We start from the raw sequence: 7,834 nt of genomic DNA, 5'->3' as shown, positions 1-7,834 counted from the left end.
ATTTCAAGGACAAAGACCTCCTATACTGGGTTTACATCCCCAACCCAGGAGTCTTTGAAATACTGATGGTTAGCAGAGGGAGAGAGGGAGGAAATTCAGGTCTGGTAGAAACAGATCTTGTTTTCTCCTGGCCTGAAAGAGCCCAACCTGCAATTCTCAGGGCCTCAGCACCTCCAGACAAGGTTTTGGAGCCCACCTCCAAGCTTGGCTTCTCCCAGCAGGAGGAAGAACCCTTTTAGACATCCATTAAGGAGGTGTCCAAGAAGCTGCTCAATTCCTCCATCCCAAGCAAAGCCATCTTCTCCATGATCCTGGACTCCTGGGGCTCATACTCCAGCCCAGTCATGAGGATTTCAGCCCAGTATGAGCCCCCAGAGTGCCTATGGCCTCCTGCCAAACTTCCCAGGCTGACAGATCTCAGCACTACTCCACTGAAGTGGCCTCTCTTTGACTAGATCCACCAGCCCCTCAACAGAGAGCCCTTAACCTTGCCTCTGACCCCTTCAGCCAAAGCTGAGACTAGAGTGAGGAAAGCAAGGTGCCAGGGCACAACATTTAAGGAGATGCTCTTTCCTGGGGCTGTGTTAGTGACTTGGCAACTGTTCCCATTATTTCTAGAAATCTAAAGCCAAGCTCTCCTGAGCTAAAGGTTCCTGGCCTTGAGCTAGCCCCTAACAGAAGGTCTGGCTCTGGATCTGATCAATAAGAGTGTCACCAAGACCCTGCTGGAAGGCTGTTCCCCTGCCTGGGGGACCGACCGTGGCTCCAGCAGCTGTCCCCACCCAGCCCGGCCCTTCCCTTGCTGCTCACGATTCTCGATATTTGGAGCACTTGGGTGGCTATGCAGTCCTAGGAGCAGTGCAGCCCCTGCATCCTCTGGGAGAATAGCAGCCAGGGCACCAGTCGACTCCTTGTGGTGTCACCTTTCCTGCCTGTGCCAAGACAGGAAGTCACCCTGAATTGCCACTGGGCCTTGGCAAGCAGCAATACCCGGCCCTAGGTCTTTGCCCCGCCTTGAGCACCCCAAGAGGCTCTGATTCCTCTGTGCTCCCTGCCAGGAATGAAGGGATAGAAACCACAGAACAAGGCTAAGAGGGCAGAGGGACCAGCAGTCTCTCCCCTACTTTGTTGACTGACCCAGGGCCCGTGTAAATAGTGGACATTCTCCAAATTATCCTTTCACGTAAACTTACTTTCCTTTCTTAGATCCCTGTCTCAGGACTGCCACAAGGTGGATGGGGTGACAAGGGGTTTTGGTTACTTCTGCACCTTGCTTTTATTTTTAATTTTTTTTTTTAGAGATGGGGTCTTGCTATGTTGCCCAGGTTGGTCTCGAACTTCTGTCCTCAAGCAATGCTCCTGCCTCAGCCTCCCAAAGTGCTAGGATTACAGGCTTGAGTCATCAGGCCCAGCCTGGTGCCTTGCTTTCAGATCCTGGAGGAGAGAAGGGCTGCAGGCATGGTTTCTTCCAGGTGAGGGACCCAGCTCCTGGTGTCTTCACTACATGTGCCCAGACAAGGAGATCTGCAGGTTGGGCCGTGTCCCTCTTACTTTCTCCCCACCTGTTCATGTTTCCATGTCAGCTTTCCTGCCTGAAGAAATTCTGGTCACATGTCTCTCAGAAATGGGTCGACAGTTGAATTCGGGTGGGAAGTAGGAGATGGGCCAAGAGTGTGAGTTCTCTGGTGCACCCCATTAGATGTTTCTCTCATTGAGTCCCTCACTCATGCCAGGGAGATGAGCAGCAATAGAGAAGGCCCAGATCTGGCCCTCAGCTGACCACGCGCACACAAGCCAGCCTAGGAAGCTACTGTAAATCTCTGCCAATAAAATCCAGGGTGCAATGCTGGGAAACAGTGGGGTGTCAGAAGTTTTTATGGGAAAAAGTTATTGGGTCAATGATAAATGTTTTTACTGCCTAGACTCTGGGTCTGCATTTATTCTTATACAAAGTTGCAACATGCACCAACTCAGATATTGTGAGACTGTAAGAGACTCTGAGGAAAACAAGTACATATTATAGCTAGAGAGACCAGCAGGATGCTCAGGGGCGACTTGTCTACCATCCCTCCCCTTCACCATGTTGAGTAGTTGACTGACTGATCTAAGCTTCAATTTCCTCCTCTGCAAAATCAAGATAAAATTATACTTTCTTTGGTTGGTGCTAGAATAAAGTGAAATAATGCATAATAATGAAATAATATGGCATAGTGCCTGGCACATTCTGGATGTAAATATTAGCTAAAGTCAGTTGAAAAACACTAAATCTTAATTTATAAAAGTGGTCAAGGGCAGGACTGTTCTCAAATCTTTCCAACATAGGTCCTTATTAAATGTCATTCTTGTGATTAGCATATAATAAATTCTCAGTAAGTGTTAGTTGCTGTTGCTGTAGTTAGTAAACAGAACAGCTCAGGCAATGTTGGGTCAAGTTAGGGACTCGCCACTGCCAGGGAGAAGTAAGGGATCTGGCACGAAGTCAAGCCAATGTCAAGGAAACATTCCTGGAAAATACATGGTTTGCTTTAAGAGTCTAAATGAGAATGTGGTCTCTCTCTCCAAATATTTGCACACATTGGCACAAAACTTCAACATTTTACAATTATGCTTTCAATGATCTTATTTGAGCCACACATTCAAACGATATTTTCTTTCTTTTTTTTTTTTTTTTTTGTGACGGAGTTTCGCTCTTGTTGCCCAGGCTGGAGTGCAATGGCGCGATCTCGGCTCACTGCAACCTCCACCTCCCGGGTTTAAGTGATTCTCCTGCTTCAGCCTCCCGAGTAGCTGGGATTACAGGCATGTGCCACCACGCCCACCTAATTTTTGTATTTTTAGTAGAGACGGGGTTTCACCAAGTTGACCAGGCTGGTCTTGAACTCCTGACCTCAAGTGATCTGCCCGCTTTGTCTTCGCAAAGTGCTGGGATTACAGGCATGAGCCACCGCACCTGGCCACAATATTTTCAAGGTACAAATTCATCTTGGCCAAGCATGATGGCTCACACCTGTAATCCCAGCACTTTGGGAGGCCAGCGTGGAAGGATTGCTTGAGCCCAGAAGTTTGAGACAGACCTGAGCAATATAGCAAGACCCTGTCTCTTTAAAAAAAAAAAAAAAAAAAAAAAACCCGGCTGTGCGTGGTGGTGCACACCTGTAGTCCCACCTACTCGGGAGGCTGAGGTGGGAGGATTGCTTGAACCCAGGAGTTCCAGGCTGCAGTGAGGTATGACCATGTCACTGCACTCCAGCGTGGGTGACAGAGTGAGACCCTGTCTCAAAAAAAAAAAAAACTCACATCAGACCTGACAGGTATATGAAATCCTAAATTGGGGCGTGATGTTAAAGTTCATCTGGCTCTCATCATTCACTCCCTCCAAGTAGGAGTCCCTTCCACAGCCCCACAGGTGATGTCCTCATCCGAACCCAGCACCGCTGCTCGTGGCTGCCTCTCTGGAAGGCCGTGCCAGGATTAAGCACAGACGTGATTCTCTCGGCAGTGGGGAACCTCCGAAGGAGGCTGCCCTTCCCCCACCTTCCAGCATGGTGACTGCAGAACCAAGCTCTGCTGTAGAAAGAGAGCTGGTAGCAAGGCGTCTCTTCACCCTCTGTCCAGTAATACACACAAGGTGGCTTCATATACAAGGCAGCGTGGGATCTCTGAGAAAGCCCTTAAGGTAATGTTCGGGAGTAGGAAGGTGGGCTTCATGGCTTCTGTTTTCCCTTCAGCCCCCTACGGGGACCAGTTGCAGCCCTGAATTGTCATTGCCTCTCTTTCCCCGCAGATGGCGCCGAGGTGCTGGAACGGAAGCCCCTTTCCTTGACCAGCTCTCCCCTCCGAAATAGGGATTCCAGAAACGCAGGTTCCTGCCTCTCTGCCCGAGGTCTGGCAGAGCAGGTGGTCTCAGTGTGGTTTGATGGACGAGCAAAGGCATTCCAGATTCAGAACAGCTGCCTGTTCTGCTCACAGCAGCCTCAAAGTCGATTGAAAGTTTCTGGCAAAATACAAATTATTTCCTGGGAGGAGGTAAGAGAATGGATTAATTTACTTAGTTTCCTAGTTGAGAATTTCCCAAGGTACTGGGACTCAGAGCAGATGTGTCATTATTGGTGGTGAGGGGAGGTAAAGGAAAGTCTGGCTCGATTATTCTCAGCTGCGACCCGGGACTGTGGTGGGGCTTGCACACACTCACAGCTCCTTCTGGAGACCTCCGCCCGCTTATCTTTGGGGGCCTGTGGTCCCTCCCTGGCCCACTGTTCTGGCGAACTGCGGCCGCCTAATGCAGTGCCACCAGCCTGCTGAGACCTACAGTGGCTGCTCCCGGGCTCCTGGCACTCTGAAATCTGGCATGCAATAAACGCATGCTGCCTGTGGAAGGCAGATAGATGCAGAAGTTCTCTGTGGTTAGCAGGGGGAATGGCTGGGAGGCAGCAGTGGTAAACTCTGATTGTTCTACAGTTTTGCCAACAAGAATGGTTCTCAATACGGGCTGCATGGCAGAATCTCCAGCAATTTATAAATATACCAATTGAATGTGTACATTTTTGTATATTGTATTTTAATAAAAAGTTTATACACGCATACATATGGCTAGATAGATGATAGATGCCAACTCCAACTATCAATCATCTCATTCTCCATGAATGAGAATCTGTACAGGTGGGGCCTAAACCTGATTTTTTAAATCTCTCTCAAGTGACCCCAGTTTGCACTCAGGGAAGAGAACTGTTGCTCTATGAACTTCTCCATCATCTTAAAGATCTATGTCCAGATTACCACCAAGCCAGAATCATTTTTAAAAATTTTAAATGGAGGGGATGAAGGAGTGTCTGAGGACATGCAGGGTCAACAGAGATGCCCTAGGGCAATGCCCTGTCTTCTGTAACAAAGTGTGACTGGCCTGTTAACATGGAAAACTGAAGCATGGTGTTGAGCCTGAGGTGTTGATGGTACCAGCTCATGGTTTCTACTAGAATCCAAGGGTCCAATAATAAACACTTGGAAAATTTCGATGCATTTATTCCAACGCCTTCACTGACTTTTTTTTTTTTTTTTTTTTTTTTTAGACAGAGTCACACTCTGTTGCCTGGGCTGGAGTGCAATGGCACAATCACGGCTTGCTGCAACCTCCGCCTCCTGGGTTCAAGCGATTCTCCTGCCTCAATCTCCCAAGTAGCTGGGATTACAGATGCACACCACCATGCCCAGCTAATTTTTTGTATTTTTAGTAGAGATGGGGTTTCACCATGTTGACCAGGCTGCTCTCGATCCTGGCCTCAAGTGATCCACCCACCTCAGCCTTCCAAAGTGCTGAGATTACAGGTGTGACCCACCGCGCCAAAGTGCTGAGATTACAGGTGTGACCCACCGCGCCCAGCCCACTCTCTGTCTTAAACCCAAAAAAGAGTGTTATTCAGAGATTCAATCCAGGTTTATTGAACCCCCACTATGTAGCTGATCCAGTGTTGATGCCAGATATACCATATGTATTTGCCTCATCCACAGAGCTTACAACTGGGGGCTGGTGGGTGTGGGGGGCAGACATTCAACAAAGCAACACACAAATAGATGCTGCAGGTTACTAATTTTTATAACAATCTATTTCTTCCTCCCTGATTTGCCTCAGACACTGACGAATCTAATGTGAAGGTCCAGAGTTCAGTGTGCCTCTCGCCTTGCATGTTTTGGGGCCTTCCTTAGCTCTGAAGCCAGAGAATCCCAGCTCAAACTCACCTAGCAATTGTGTAGCTTTGAGCAAGTTTCTTAATTTCTGTGCTTCAAGGAAATCACAAAAAGTGCTCAATAGTTCTCTCCACATAAATCTTTTTTAGATTGATTCCTGGGCTCTTGAGTTTTTTATTACTACAAATAAAATCTTTAAAGTAATACTTTCTAACTGTTGGCTGTGGGTATATGTAAATATAACTTAGTTTTGGTATACTGGTTTTTAACACTTCAATATGTCACCATTAAGCATATTAGCTATTGATATGGTTTGGCTGTGTCCCCACCCAAATCTCATCTTGAATTGTAGCTCCCATAATCCCCACATTATGGAAGGGGCTCAGTTGGAGGTAACTGAATCATGGGGGTGGGTTTTTCCCTTGCTTTTCTCATGATAGTGAATAAGTCTCATGAGATCTGATGGTTTTACAGAGGGCAGTTCCCCTACAGTCTCTTGCCTGCCGCCACGTAAGACATGCCTTTGTTCCTTCTTCACCTTCCACCATGATTGTGAGGCCTCCTCAGCCATGTGGAACTGTGAGTCCATTAAACCTCTTTTCTTTATAAATTACTCAGTCTTGGGTCTGTCTTTATTAGCACCATGAAAATAGGCTAATACAGCTATCATCTTTTTTTTTGGTATATAATCCTCATCAAATTAAGAAATTTCCTTTCTCATCCCAGTTCACTTGGAATATTGATGGGTGCTGGCTCTTATCAAGTGATCTTTCTGCAGCTATTGAGATGATCATGTGACTTTTCCCCTTTAATCTATTATTGTGGGTTACCACTGGTGATTTTCAAATGTTGAAACCATTCTTGATCTACAAGATGAAGCCAACTGGGTAATGATGTTTTACTCAGTAAAACATTTTGTATATTGCTAGATTCTCTTTGGCTAATATTTTGTTGAGTATTTTTCCTATGTACATTTTTTGAGATTAGCCTGTAATTTTGTTCTCTTGTACTGTCCTCAAGTTTTGGAAATTTCAAGATTATGCCAGTCTCGTAAAATGAGTCAAGAGAGTGTCCCATATTTTTCCATTCTCTGGAATAGTTTGTATATTATTGACATAATTTCCTTTTTAAATGTGAGATAGAACTTACTAGTGAGGCCTTTTGGGCCTACAGTTTCTTTTTTCTTTTTTTTAGATGGAGTTTTGCTCTTGTTGCCCAGGCTGGAGTGCAGTGACGTGATCTTGGCTCACTGCAACCTCCACCTCCCTGGTTCAAGTGGTTATCCTGCCTCAGCCTCCCAGGTAGCTGGGATTACAGGCATACGCCACCACACCTGGCTAATTTTTTGTATTTTTTAGTAGAGACAGGGTTTCATCATGTTGCCCAGGACGGTCTTGAACTTCTGACCTCAGGCCATCTGCCTGCCTTGGCCTCCCAAAGTGCTGGGATTACAGGCCTGAGCCACAGTGCCTGGCCTTACAGTTTCTTTTGTAAGATGTTTGATCACTAATGCATTTTTTTTTTCAATGATATGGGACTATTCAGGTTTTGTTTTGTTTTGTTTTTGAGTCTAAGTTGCATTCTTATGGGAGTTATTTTCATTGAATTTTCAAACTTTTGGCAAAAAGTTGCTTATAATATCATCTTATTGTCTTTCTATAGCCTGCGGCATCTGCAGTAATGTCACCTTTTTCATTCTGAGACTGGTTATTTGTGCTTTCTTTTTTCATTGATGATTTCATCACAGGCTAGTAGTCAATGTTATTAGCTTTGTAAAGAAATGATTTTTGGCTTTGTTGATTATATCATTTATATGTATGCTATTTCAGTAATTTCTGCTCTTATATTTGTGTGCCCTTTTTAACTTTTCTTTGGATTTCCTTTGCTGTTCTGTTTCTCCTTGTGAATTCTGTCCTTCCTTTTCCACATACTCACTTATGTCTATACATTTCTAAGTACTGATATTGCTTTATGCTACACATTTTGATATGGTTCCTTTCCTTTCCTCTCCTCTCCTTCCTTCCTTTTTTTCTTTCTTTTTTTTTTGAGACGGGGTTTCACTCTGTCACCCAGGCTGGAGTGCAGTGGCACGATCTCGGCTCACTGCAACCTCCACCTCCTAGGCTCAAGTGATTCTCCCACCTCAGCCTCC

At 45.8% G+C, this 7,834-nt stretch overlaps 1 long non-coding RNA gene across 1 annotated transcript; it reads left to right on the top strand.

Annotated features, from left to right (window-relative positions):
* The first annotated feature begins 610 nt into the window (after nucleotides 1-610).
* Nucleotides 611-7,742, top strand: LOC117981150 (uncharacterized). The gene is made up of 3 exons (XR_004672698.3): nucleotides 611-3,676; nucleotides 3,785-4,026; nucleotides 5,067-7,742. It is a non-coding gene; the product is annotated as an uncharacterized LOC117981150 (long non-coding RNA).
* The last annotated feature ends 92 nt before the right edge of the window (nucleotides 7,743-7,834 follow it).

The sequence above is a fragment of the Pan paniscus genome, chromosome 6 (genome assembly GCF_029289425.2).
Source record: "Pan paniscus chromosome 6, NHGRI_mPanPan1-v2.0_pri, whole genome shotgun sequence".
Classification (NCBI taxonomy): Eukaryota; Metazoa; Chordata; class Mammalia; order Primates; family Hominidae; genus Pan; species Pan paniscus.
This window is presented reverse-complemented; position numbering and strand designations above follow the sequence as displayed.